Here is a 13,464-nt window from a genome sequence, read left to right as displayed (position 1 = left end):
GAGGAGACGACGCTGAACCTCTGTCAAACCTCTGCATACAAATACTAACCAGCACACCTCTCTCACTCCTCCTCCTTCCTCTGACTGCAGGTTTTGACCATGTGACTCAGAACCTAGCCAATCACAGGCTCTCATTCCCCTGACCACAGCCATTGGTCCAGGGAAAGGCACATGACCCAACCTGAGCCAATCAGATGCCTCCCTGGGATTTTTTTCTGACCTAAATAGCTAGGAAGCTCATCTTTCCTCTTTGATCCTGAGGCTGTAGGGAAGTCAGCCTGAAGGTGCCTGCAGTCGTGGTTCAGAGACAAGACATGGTGGGAAAGAAAAGAGGTTCAAGGACGTGAGTCTCTAGTTCTGGTCCCCTCCAGGGCCAAAGCACCCTCGCCCTGGCTCCGGGTCAGCAACGTAAGCCAGTAGCTCCCCCCAGGCTCTCCGTGTTTTTGAGTCAGTTATTTTGATTACACTTGATCATACTTCTGCACTTGTAACCAAAAGCTCAGACAGTAATTAAAGTGCATATAATCTAATCAGTGACCAAATCCTCAATAAAAATAATTTTCTCCTAAGTGGATTCATTGGTTAAAAAAAAAAAGACCAAAAAACAAATTTTTTTTAGTAGAAAAAGCAAACACTGCCATTATTTATACAGTATTTCCTCAAAAGAAAGAAACATCTATTTTCATTTTCAGTCACCTTGTTCGTTTTCCAGTGGGGTTCATATTCAGTGTTAAACTTTCTCACCTGCCCACATTCACTTTCAAGATTTGGCCCATAAAAACTGGGGCCAAAAACAAATAGTTATTTTTTTCGATAGCTGTATTAGTTGGCACTAAATGCAGAGGGTATGTGGGGGGTGGGTCACGGGGCGGGGACAAAGGACTGATGCTATTTTTATCATACTCATAGAAATTCCCCAGGTTACTGGACTCTGCTGTAAGGTGGGGGAGGGTATTACAAAAACAAAACAAATTATATTCACCAAGGTTTGCAGTCATTGTAAAAAATCCTTTCTGCTTTTTCATAGGATTTATTTCTGTTTTACATTAAAATGTCTCCATATTATCATTCTCCCAAGAATGAACTGATAAAAATAGAAAGGCACAGTGGGCTCCAATTTTCCAATTATCTTCTGAGGCAAAGGGCAAAGTCTGAGGTCAGACTGAGGCAGGAGCATGGGGTGTTCCTGGTATCATCTTGAATTAGGGCATCCACCCCAACCTTTGAAGGAATTCAGGGAGGAAATGGGGATGAAATGTTTGTCCAAATGCATGAATGGAATTACAAATAGAAGACTGCTGAGGCTCAGTGGCCATCCCCATGCACAAAAAAGAGGCACAGAAGGAACGCCAACTTCTCTGGACTGGGCTGACATCCAGACCTGGAAATCTAACAGCAGTATAAAGGGAGAATCATTTACTGTGTAAATTGACTTGGCCTGTTGGGTGAAAGGTAGCATTTCTCAAAAGAGAAATAAAACTGTCCTAGTCTTTCAGTGTTCTTAAACAAATTGTGAACTTAGAGATAAGAAATAACCTAAAGGTGTAGTTTATTGCATCTGACTCCATTTCATACCTAAGGGTGTTTTTTTAAACCCAATATTGATTTTTAGATTAGACATACAATCTACTCATGAGGAAAGATGGTTCTGCAAAGAGAAGGAGGACACATTTATGAATGGAGACAGAGGTTTACAAAGAAGATCCCAGTATACAGGACTCAGTGTATCACACATTTTTATAAATGCCTCCAAGTAGGAATACAAACCAAATACATCTTCCTGTTGGGCCTCAATGCTATTTCTGAGCCCTAAAGAGCCAAACTGAATGATTTATTTGGTTTAAAAGAAAAAATGAAAAAGAAGAATTTCATGCAGATAAACATATAACTGCATTGCAGAAAAAATTTCATCTAGGCCTGATATTTATGAGAAACCTGGGTCAGAAAGGAAAATAAGCCAAGAAGTTAAACTGTTTTTTTTAAAATAAGACGTTTGAGATCATTATTTCAACACACCTATTGTATAGGTAAGGAAATTAAGATCCAAATGGTCAACTATATAAATCTTTTATGGCACAGTGCATACCCTCTCGCAACCCAGGCTTCCTTCCACTAAACTTAGCTTAAGACATTAGCCAAAAAACTGCCCTGGCAAGAACTGAAAGAAAAAAAAAAATCTTAACAACAAAAAATGGGTCAGAAAGAAGGCATGCTGTCACCGTCATCGAAAAGGTTAGTGGAAATAAGCTAGAAGGTCTTCTACCTTGTGGGCTTCCCTGGTGGCTCAGTGGTTAAAAATCTGCCTGCTAATGCAGAAGACATGGGTTCAATCCCTGGTCTGGGAAGATCCCCTGGAGAAGCAAATGGCAACTCACTATAATATTCTTGCCTGGAGAAACCCATGGACAGAGGAGCCTGGTGGGCTATGGTCCATGGGATCGCAAAGAGCCGGACACGACTCACAAACTGAACAACAATTCTACCTTCTACAAATTATGAAATACGAAGTATAGCCAGTGGACTTCAAGGAAGACAGAACGAAGCCAAAAAGGGTTCAAATGGGGATAAATGAAGTAAACACAGACACAGAAGCCCTTCTGTGTTAGACTTCTGCTTTTTTCTCAGTAATGTTCTGTCTTAGAAGACATGGTTGATCAAACATTTTTTTTTATGTTAGGATATAGATTGATTAAGTGCAGAAGTACCAGCACCAGGGGTAGAGGTCTAGAGGCAGAGCTCCCCTTTAAGCCCAGAAGACAAGCACTGTTTCATAAAATGTGCAGCAAACTTATGAAAGATATGAAAATGGTTTAGTTCAACATCCATTAAATGCCTTTGGGTCATGCACCATTGCTGGTGAAATGTAGCCAGAACTGAAGCACAACCTCACACCACTTGGGAATCTGGTGGATAGAGCATGTTGCTATGACACAGTAACCACCATCAGAAAGGCATCCATTGGGTAGTGTACATGTGTGTGCACACCACATGTGCACCAGGGAGGACTGGCGGATACTACTGGTCTTCAGCAAAGACTTTTTGGAACAGGTGACATGAGACGTGAGTCCTGAAAAAGTGGAAGTTGGCCAGACAACAAACGCAAAAGATGGAGAAAGAGAATTCCAGGGAGAGGTCCAGTAGGAGCCAAGGTAAGAAGGCAAGGGCAGCATCATGGTGTGGTAAGTCTGTAGGAAGTTCAGTTTTGCAAGAAAATAAAGTTGTGGTGTTGGAGAAGACTTGAGAGTCCCTTGGAGAGCAAGGTGATCAATCCAATTGATCCTGAAAGACATCAACTCTGAATATTCATTGCCAGGACTGATACTGAAGTTGAAGCTCTAGTACTTTGGCCACAGATTGAGGGCAGGAGGAGAAGGGGGTGACAGAGGATGAGATGGTTGGATGGCACCACCGACTCAATGGACATGAGTTTGAGCAAGCTCTGGGAGATAGTGAAGGTCAGGGAAGCCTGGTGTGCTGTAGTTCATGGGGTCGCAAAGAGTTGGACACGACTTAGCAACTGAAAAACAATGAAGCAGGGAGGTGGGAAGGGACTGAAGAAAGCTTGGCCTTTGTCAGGTCATTACAAATGGCCAGCAGCCTGGGGAGCTGCTGGAGAGAAGGGCACTGGGGCAAGTTGCCTGGCTGAGTGCTGAGGACTTGTGGGATAGGACTGCCCAAAGGTAGTTAAGTGATCTTGGGAACACAGTGCATGACTCTGGGCACCACGTGAGATGAGCTCCGCTGTGTTCCAAGGGCTGAGGTCTTCTGGCTTTGGGACATTGGATTCAGCCTGCCCTGTCTTCTCCTGTGGTAATGGGGCAGGAGGAGGGTGGTGAGGTCTGTGGAAATGGTTTATAATCAGCAGAGACTGCATTTCAGTACAGGTGAGCCAACACCAGAATTATGTATCTGCAACCCTCCTTGGAGAGGCTCAAAAGTATTTTGAGAAACTCTGGTACAGCACCTTTAAATGTGAACAGAAAGATCACCTCTTCAATCTGAGATACTTACCTTGGGACAGAACACAGCTACTCCTTCAGAATAGGGCTTTGTCCCCAAGAGGGAGCCGCTGAGTTTTCTCGGGAGGGACACAAACGGATTCTGACTTGAGGGGCCCACGGTAAGCAGGCCACGTGGACAATGGTTTGAAAGGCATACAAAACGAGTGTGAAAGACCAGGCAGGAGACGGTGCAGTCAGTCACTCAGGACTGCCCGTGGTCATCCCCCAGCCTGTGGTTGCCAGCTCAGAAGACCATGGGCGCTGGGAAGCTGCTGTAAGGGTCGGACCATGGGTCCAGGGGGAGTGGAAAGCAAGCAGTCTCCAGTCTACCCGGGCCCTGGGAGCTCCATGCCAGCCACGTGCTGCTACATAGCAATGCAGGCCTCCTGTTCCAGGGCCCCTGGTTTTTAAGAGTAGCTGTAAATCCAAGTGATAACTCAACCTTTCTAAAGATTAACTCAATTTCTGTAGACCTGTGTTCAGGTCAACGATATGTCTGCCAGCTAGAAATGGCGCACTGGCCATCACTGTACCACTTCTGGACAGCAAAGCAGAACCAGGCCACGGTGACTGGAGCTGAGGTTTAAGGGATTTCACAGCACCAGCACTAGGACTTGGTGACTGTCTGGATGTGGGGGGCTGGTGGCTGCTGGAGGAGTCTGGCGACCCTGGGAGGTCCCTGCTTTAGCCCCCTGGTGAATGGTGGCGCCATCACATAAGACAGGGGACAGGTTTTTGCTAAGGATGAAACAGGTATGGGGTGGATGATTAAAAACTAAAATCGCTTTTGGACTTATTGTGGGTTTTCTACCTCAAGAGCATGGATCAGCCCACTAGATTGGAGGGAACTAGCTAAAGATACAATCTGGGACTTTGAACTGGTGAAAGTGGAAGCCATGGTAAAATGGTAACTCAAACACTCCTCATAGAGCTCAATATGGGTGAGACCTGAGCCCCAGGAAACCCCAGGAGGTAGTGGAGTTGCCAGGGAGGCAGAAGGCAAACCAAGAGGAGATGGCAACTAGGGAAGAAGAAAAGTATCCAAGAGAAAAGAGGAAAGATCCATACCCAGTCCTGCAGAAAGGTCTACAGGACATCCTCAGATCCTTCAGGAATTGTGGTGTCTAGATGGGGAAAAAATGGAAAACAGTGACAGACTTTATTTGCTTGGGCTCCAAAAGTCACTGCAGATGGAGACTGCAGCCATGAAATTAAAAGACCCTTGGTCCTTGGAAGAAAAGCTACGACAAACCTAGACAGCATATTGAAAAGCAGAGACATCACTTTGCCGACAAGGGTCCATATAGTCAAAGTTATGATTTTTTCAGCAGTCATGTATGGTTGGACCATAAAGTAGGCTGAGTGCCAAAGAATTGACACGTTTGGGCTGTGGTGTTGGAGAAGACTCTTGAGAGTCCCCTGCACATCAAGGAGATCAAGCCAGTCAATCCTAAAGGAAATCAACCCTGAATATTCATTGGAAGGACTGATGCTGAAGCTGAAGTTCTAATACTTTGGCCACCTGATGTGGAAGAGCCGACTCATTGGAAAAGACCCTGATGCTGGGAAAGATTGAGGGCAGGAAGAGAAGGGGGTGACAGTGACAGAGGATGAGATGATTGGATGGCATCCTCAACTCAATGGACATGAGTTTGAGCAAACTCTGGGAGATGGTAAAGGACAGGGAAGCCTGGCGTGCCGCAGTCCATGGGGTCGCGAAGAGTTGGACACAACTGAGCGACTGAACAGTAACTCCTACTGTGGGGAGACTGGCCAGGTTGCAGAGTTGAGAAGAAAGGGGAGCCTGAGGAAGGGTTAACTCACTTAAGAAGACCTGCCTACACAGGTGGTCACTGTAGCCGAGTTGGGGATGCAGGGACAAGGGAGGTTATGATGCTTTTAAAATACCGTTAACGTGTACATCCGTGGCTGATTCATGTCAATGTATGGAAAAGCCACCACTATACTGTAAAGTAATTAGCCTCCAATTAAAATAAATAAATTAATTTTTTTTAAAAAAAGAGTTCATAGGGAGTCATGAGGCACTGTCATGTGTCTCTGTCTCTCTGGTCTTAAGTCCCTGCCCATCCCCCGATTTTTCTTCTATTATTCTACCTTATTCCAACTCTATCAGAGCATAGTTATATTTGCTTTCTGTCTGTCTGCTTCCACAAGAAAGACTGTTTCAGAAGAGCAGGGACCTGCTATCTTTACTATGCATCAGGGTCTAACAAAGTGCCTGGACACAACAGGTGCTTAAGATTTCTTGGATGTGGGTAACTGTGGAAAAGTCTGTGGGGAGGAAATGGGGTAGGACATGCAGAGACATCAATCCAGTGACTCCTGTTTTCCCAGCAGAATGGGCCAAAGGGGAAGAAGGGTAGGGAAGAGATCTCCTATGGTCAAGAAGGGTTGTGATGGGAGGACCAATCTGCAACCCGGAAGGAAGGAGCCTGCGGTGCAGAGACACTGAGATGCTGATTTCAGAAGCTGAGCAACTCTGGGTGAGGGCAAGACCCGGATGTAGAGGACCCAGTAGCCAGAGTGGGTGGAGATCCCTGGAGTCGAGCTGGTCAAAGAAGCAGGCATGGGAGCATCTTCTACGTGAACTGTGGGACTAGGGGAGGAGAGAAAGCCCACGGGACAAAGTCATCCATGCTGTGGGAGAGGGACTGGTTGGCAGAGGACGGCCACAGAGACGGGTGGCTGGGGCCTGACTGGGTCCCCACCTCATTTTCAACTCTGCCACCTCAAACAATCTCTGACTAGTATTTGGTTACTGACGTGTGGAACTGAAAATTACTGTCCTTTAGAGACTGACTCATTTCTGTCCTTTTAAAATTACACTAATAAGTGAAGTTCACGGGAGACGAAATTTTCTGCATAGATTCATTTTTTAAAGAATAAAAAAAAAAGAAAGATGACATCTTGCTGACCTTCTAATTGCCCTGCACTGTACAATATTTTTGAACCACATTTCAAGCAAGAATCAAAACTCAGAGTTGAAAGAAACCTTACATGATTTCAACTAACACCTTCATTTGCATGCCTGAAGAAAATTTTCGCTGAAATATTGCAAACAGCCCATAATTACTGATTTAGATATGCAGACAGCATTGAAGGTATCTTCAATTTCTGAAGTGTGCTTTAGATATACAAATTAGCAACGCTTACATTTTTCCCAGTTATCACTGTTCAACTTTCGATATAAAGTCTCCAAAGTATAAAATTATCACGTAGATTGCTCCTGAACAGTTCAGAGGGGTAATCTGCTTCCTGGCTTGAAAGAGGAAGTCAAATCTTCAAACACCTTTTTATGTTGATGCTAAATATAAGAATATAAATATAAAAATGCTCCCTGAAAAGTAGTCAAAGCAAGACACAGCAGCGTTAGAGATTTCTCAAGAGAGACATAGGCGAAGACTATTTTTCGTTCATTAAAACAGTAAAACCTTTGAGAGCATCTTCCATGATACCTGAAGGTGGAGTGCTGTCTTATGTAATAGAAGCCTTCCCTCCGCACTCAGTTTGTAGGCAAATTAAACACCCAGTTCCCCCAGAATTTCTGAGTACTTTCACCTTACCTGTAGGCACTAATCTGTATTGCAAGTCCCATTGCGACAGGCGATTTAAAAAAAAAAAAAAAAGCAAAGATCTGCTCCACAGGGTTAAATCCGAGGCAGGAAACCAAAGGCTCTCCCCCAAACCACCCGTTACCCCCACTCTGCTCAGGCAGCGGTAACAAGTAGGAGTCCGTAGGAGTCCCCCGTAAGAGGAGGTGCACCAGTAAAGTACGGGGTAGGGGACGCCCGCGAGTACCTGTGTACCCCAAGTTCAGGGTCAGGGGCGCCCGACAGGACGGACGGCAGCAGCCACGGCGGCCCCAGAACTCCCGGTCGCGGGCACACCTGGACGCCACCGCGCGCGCGGCCCCTCGGCTCCCCGCCCGGGTCCCACCCCGGCTCCCCGCGGGGCCGGGCGCGCACGCCGCCGTGGCCGAGGCAGCCCGGTCGGGCGAGACTGAGAAAGTTCCTCCGCCCGACGCCAGCGCCCCCGGGCCCCGCTCGCCCCGCAGCCTCCCGGCCGGGCGCAAGGTCACGGCGCGCAGCCTGCGGCGCGCGGAGCTCCAGGACCGTCCCCGGCGCGCGGGCAACCCCGGCCGCTCCCCTCCCGCCCCTCGGGCGCCCGGGATCGGCCGCGGGCGCGCAGCCCCGTACTCACCGCCCCTCGCTCGGGATCCCCAGGTGGCGGCCGTGGGGCGCGGCGCGGCCGGAGCCGGGTGTTGGCGGGGCGGGGGGAGTCGGGGGAGGAAGAGCGGCGAGGAGTGAGGCGGCGGCGCCTGCTCAAGCCGCGCAGCCTGGCAACCCTACAGCGCGAGCCGCCGGCCACGGCGGCGGGGGCTTTATCGGCGGCCCGCGCGGCCCCCGCCCCTTCCTGCCGCCCCCGCCCCCGGCCCGCCCCGCCCCGCCTTCCCGCCGCCTTCTTTGTGTGCCGGCGGCCGCCGCGTCTCCGCGCCCGCACTCCGGGGCGCCCCCGCTCCCGCCGCCGTCCCGCCGAGACCGCCCCCCGCGGGTTCCCGGCTCGGGGCTGCGCCGGAAAGCGCCGGGAGACGCGCCGACCCCGAGGTGCGGCGCCAGCCAGGGCCGTGCTGCACGTGGGTCGCCGGGCTCGGCGGGGGGTGTGGGAGGCGGGGAGGGACCCGAGGACTCGCGGCGCGTCCCTGGGACGCCGGGCGGGTCGTCTGGGCTTGTTCTCCCACCCCCCACCCCCCAGCCCGCCCCGGGAGAGACGGGGTGGGACGCCCCGTGAGAGTGCCTACCGTTCCGGGTGATGGGGTGAACGGTGCCAGGTCGCGGCTGGGGAGGGACAGATCGCCGGGTGCCCCAGAGCCGACTTCTCCCGGCCTCGGGGACAGAGGAGCGGCCGCTGGTCGCCCTAGGCAATAGGCAGACGAGGGAATCCAGAAAACTGGATTCCTGCTTGTGGTGACAGCGTAAGGTACCCGCAGAGCCCAGGGCATCCGGCCCTTCCCAACCGGTTACTGCCGCCGATGGGACCTTGTGCGCCGCAGAGGCACAGACCCCAGAGGCTGGCGACAAATCACTGTCCCGCTTCCAGCTGTGTTACCCAGATCTCCCGTATTCAGCCCTCCTTTGCGTCAGCTTAGGTTCGTGGGTACCCAACTTTAATGACATATAATTTATGTCGCCCTTAAACAGTGCGGAATCCTCATCACCAGGCCCACGGCCTCAGCTGTGAGGAAAAAAAAAAATGTAAATCTGAAACACATCCTTGAACTAAGCTTGCACGTACTGATGAGAGCAACTTGGACTCTTAGAAGGATTTTCACAGCCTCTCATAGAGGGAAACTATCTATGGGAGGTTTGGTCCTGAAACAAAAAGGAAACAGTTCACAAAGAGAAAACGCCTTTCACTGCTTTACTCTCATGTCTATCTAGTATTTATATTCAGTTATATGCAGGATACAGATCCTTTTTCCTTGTTGTTCCCTCTGCCTGAAATGCTTTTTTTTCTCCCCATGGTCTTCCTCATGACTACTTCCTTTTACCTCGGGTTGCAACTCAAATGTCACCCTCTCTAGAAAACCTTTCCTGGTCACTTAAGCTAAAGCCACTTCCTTCTTTCTCCAACCCATTACATTCTTAATAACTCTCATCATGATTTTTTTTTTCACCTGTTTCTTGGCTAGTTTTTTCCCCTGTCTTTCTCTTTAGAATATATACTCCCAGAAAGCAGGGAAGAGAAACCAGTTGAAAGTGGTTTCTAACTCACCTAGTTCTTAGTGCCTGGAGCCAGTACTCCATCAAAGTAGTTGCTCAATAACTATGTTTTGACTAGTGGGTGGGCAATGCCAAGTAACTATTAACAAGGTTAGGTATTGCTCCAGGGACAGGGTTATCGCTTGGTCTCATCTGGCAGGGTGAGCTGGAGCTGGAAACAATGAGATGTAGGTGGAAGAGGCTAGAGGAGAGAGCCCAGAGGTGGAGAAACTGGAATTAATATCTTCCAGATAGGAGTCATCCAGGGGACCAGAGGAGAAACAAATGAGAACCAAGATGTAGTTGAAGCCAGCTTATAAAAAGTCTGCCTGATCCCCCCCCCCCCATTCAATTTCTATCTCTATCACTTTTGAAAACATTTTATTTATTTTTGGCTGCACTGGGTCTTTGTTGTTGTTCGTGGGCTTTCCCCACTTGTGGCGAGTGGGGGCTACGTCCCAGTTTCGATGCACCGGCTTCTCATTGCGGTGGCTTCTCTTGTTGCAGAGCACAGGCTCAAGGGCTTGCAGGCTTCAGTAGTTGCAGCTCGAGGGGTCAGTATTTGTGGCATACTGGCTTAGTTGTTCCCGTGGCGTGTGGAATCTTCCTGGACCAGGGATCGAACCCGTGTCCCCTGCGTTGGCAGGTGGATTCTTACCTGCTTACTCCATCATGCTTTTTAAATTGAACACTTTTATTGAGATAATTGTGAGTTCATATCACAGCTGTAGGAAATAACAGAAAGGTTCCTTGTATGGTTTGTCCTGTTTGCTCCAAGGGTAGCATTTTGTGAAACTACTGTGTAACATCACAATCAGGATATTAACATGGATAGATTGATTCATGCCTCAAACACTTTGGTAACTACTTTCAATTTCAAATTTTCAGTAAAATTACTCTGATTTTTGAAAGAAATGAAAAAATATTATTTTAAAGGATTTCAGTTTCTTGTTTTAATGGAATCAACATTTTTTTAAGGTGAAAAATGTTTTATTTTCCCAATTAGAACATAGTGAGGGTTCAGATTCTTCATCTATAAAAGACAGTCCGAAAACTCTGGAACTTGTTTCTGACCATTCACTTCCCTGCTCTACCCAGTACTGTCGAAGGAACGTTTTGAGCAATACTGTACATGACTTGTCAATTCTGAAATCAGACAGGATGCAGTGTTAACTAATATGCTGAACTATGCCTAGCCACTAATGGGCCTTTCTCTCTCCTTGGATGTTGGATGAGACTGCCAATGAGTGCCTTCCAGAGGGAAGTGATTCAAGACAAAGACCCATTCTGCCAGTGCGATATGCTGGGAATATCAACTATGCTTGCTACAGCATGTGCATGGAGGCTGCTGGCCAGTCTCCCCAATGCCAGCAAGAGGACATAGGTACAATCTCCCAAGATTTCCATGACACTCAAGTGACCAGGCACGTTGACACCCATCATTAGAAGCTGCCCCAAAAAAGTTGTGTTGTTCCTACCTCACTTGGTGCCCATGAGCAGCAGTTCCTCTGGCGTTTGACCCTCACTGAAATGGATTTTTCATTGGTGTGCATTTTAAATCAGCATTTCCCTCCTGTCTCTACCTCTGTTTTATTTGAAAAATTCAAATCGTTTAACGCTCCTACCCACTTCTTTTTTTACGACTTCACATTCATAGCAGGATTTCATTTTGTCCTTCAATTGTGTGGCTTGCCTTAATCCTCTGATAGAGCTTCAAATTGTTTATTCCTTAAAAAAAAAAAAATTTTTTTTTTCAAGTGACCTGGGGTTTAGCCAGCTCCAGCCAGTCTCTGAGTTTGGCTTTGTGTCCATAAGCCACAGTTGGGAGAAATGCAAGAAAATGCCCAAACAGAATAAAACAAATGATCTATTTAGTCTCGTTTCCTCTCTTGGAAGAGGTCCAGCTTTGAGTGCTTTGGAAGAAGATGAAAATCACCCCCCCCCCCCCCCACCGCGCCCCACCTCCACCATTCTCTCAAACACCCAAACAGTATGACCTTGTATTTAAATAAAAACTACCCTTAGCTCCCAGTGGTTGATGGTGTTTTGTCTGGAAGAACTACTGATGTTTCTATAATAAGATAATAATGGTTGCTCCTCTCCTATCTAACCCCTATTTAAAATACATTTCATCACAAATCGACTTGTTACACAACTTCACAGATGCAAATGCTGTTTCGTAAGATGGTTTTAACCAGAGGCAAGGAGATTGGTTACAACAGTTCTCTTAGACAATTAGTTTCTGGGGCTGTTGCATTGGTCTGATTTTTTTTTTTTTTTAGCTTTTAATAAGCAATTGTCTTTTTATTTCCCTTTCAAGTTGGCTTTCAAATAAATCCAGTGTCCTCTTGCTGTAACTTCTGAAACAATTCACACTTTCCCATTGTCATCATTACTTTTCCCCAAGAGCTTCAGAGAAAAGACATTGCTAGGTGCTGTGTTGAGGATGACTTGCTACTTATATTTGAGCAAAGAAAATGGAACACCTACGGTGCTGAGGGTCATTGTGATGCTCACCCATTAAAACAAGAGCCTAACTCTTCTTCCTTTTATCACTGAACATGGATGCCACGTCTCTTCTTTTATACTCTCTCTGCTCTCTCTTCATACCTGCATCACTGTGTCTCCCTCACCCATCCCTCCACCGCCCTTCTCTCTCAAAAGTTACCAGTAACTTCCAACGCCAACCCTGGTGGTTTTCCATCATTCGTTATCACACTTGTTCTCTTGGCACCATTGAACTCTGGTGTTTTGTCCATTTTTGAAATGCCTTTGCCTTTTCTCTCTCTTCCAGTTCCTCAGCTAGCCTTTATCTTTGGCTCATCAAATCGTCCTCCTTCCACATGTGGGTGCCATATACTTGTCTGCCCTCAGCTGTCTCCTCTCCTTCAAATATTCTGTCAGTGGCAGGACCATTGACTGATTTGTGGCCACCCCCATCTACTCCCTGTCTTTTGATTGCCCTTTGGAGAATTACCTCTCCTGCTTTATGCATCACCTTGTTGGCAGTGGATTACAAGGTGTCTTTACTTCTTCTAGCCAAGAGATGGCCATATGACCAAGCTCAATGGATCCCTTCCCAGGACCCTGAATACTGAAAGGAGTGGGGAAAGTAGTTGGAACTGACTCATCCTAGCTTGCTAAGATTGTTTATGAGTTCTTCCCATCTGGATCTCCAGAACTGCCTTGGTCCCTGACTCTTCTGATTAGAAGTCCTCACTGGACTCTTCTTTAGTTAGATTTGGTTTGTGTTGCTTGTAACCAAGAATTCTTAACAGAGACATTCTAGATGCATGTAACTTTGCTTAGTTCTGGATGATTTCCAAGCCTGTATCTACAGATGGCCTTGACCCCTTTTCAAGTTCCTACTTACATTATCTTCAAATACCTGGCAGATACTTCTAACTCATATCCCACCATCACCTCCCACCTAACATGTCTAAAGCCAATTTATTATCTCCCTGCCAAACCGTCTCTTCCTCCTAAACTCTATAAGGCAGCAGTCCACAACCTTTTGGACTACAGGAAACAGTTTCATTGAATACAATTTTTTTCCACAGATAGGGGATAAGAGGGCTGGTTTCAGAATGATTCAAGCACATTACATTTATTGTGCACTTTATTTCTATTATTATTACATCAGCTCCACCTCAGATCATCAGGCATTGATTGGATCTGAGAGG

The 13,464-nt window shown here is 47.2% G+C and overlaps 1 protein-coding gene across 1 annotated transcript in view; it reads right to left on the bottom strand.

The window, feature by feature from the left end:
* The window catches only part of SERPINE2 (serpin family E member 2), a 64,154-nt gene extending 55,768 nt beyond the window's left edge, over positions 1–8,386 (bottom strand). The window contains exon 1 of the mRNA XM_065930459.1: positions 8,223–8,386. The gene's annotated coding sequence lies outside the window, so the exon portion shown is untranslated. The remainder of the gene's footprint in view (positions 1–8,222) is intronic.
* Positions 8,387–13,464: the final 5,078 nt, after the last annotated feature.

This window comes from Muntiacus reevesi, chromosome 3 (assembly GCF_963930625.1).
Source record: "Muntiacus reevesi chromosome 3, mMunRee1.1, whole genome shotgun sequence".
In the NCBI taxonomy this organism is placed as follows: domain Eukaryota; kingdom Metazoa; phylum Chordata; class Mammalia; order Artiodactyla; family Cervidae; genus Muntiacus; species Muntiacus reevesi.
This window is presented reverse-complemented; position numbering and strand designations above follow the sequence as displayed.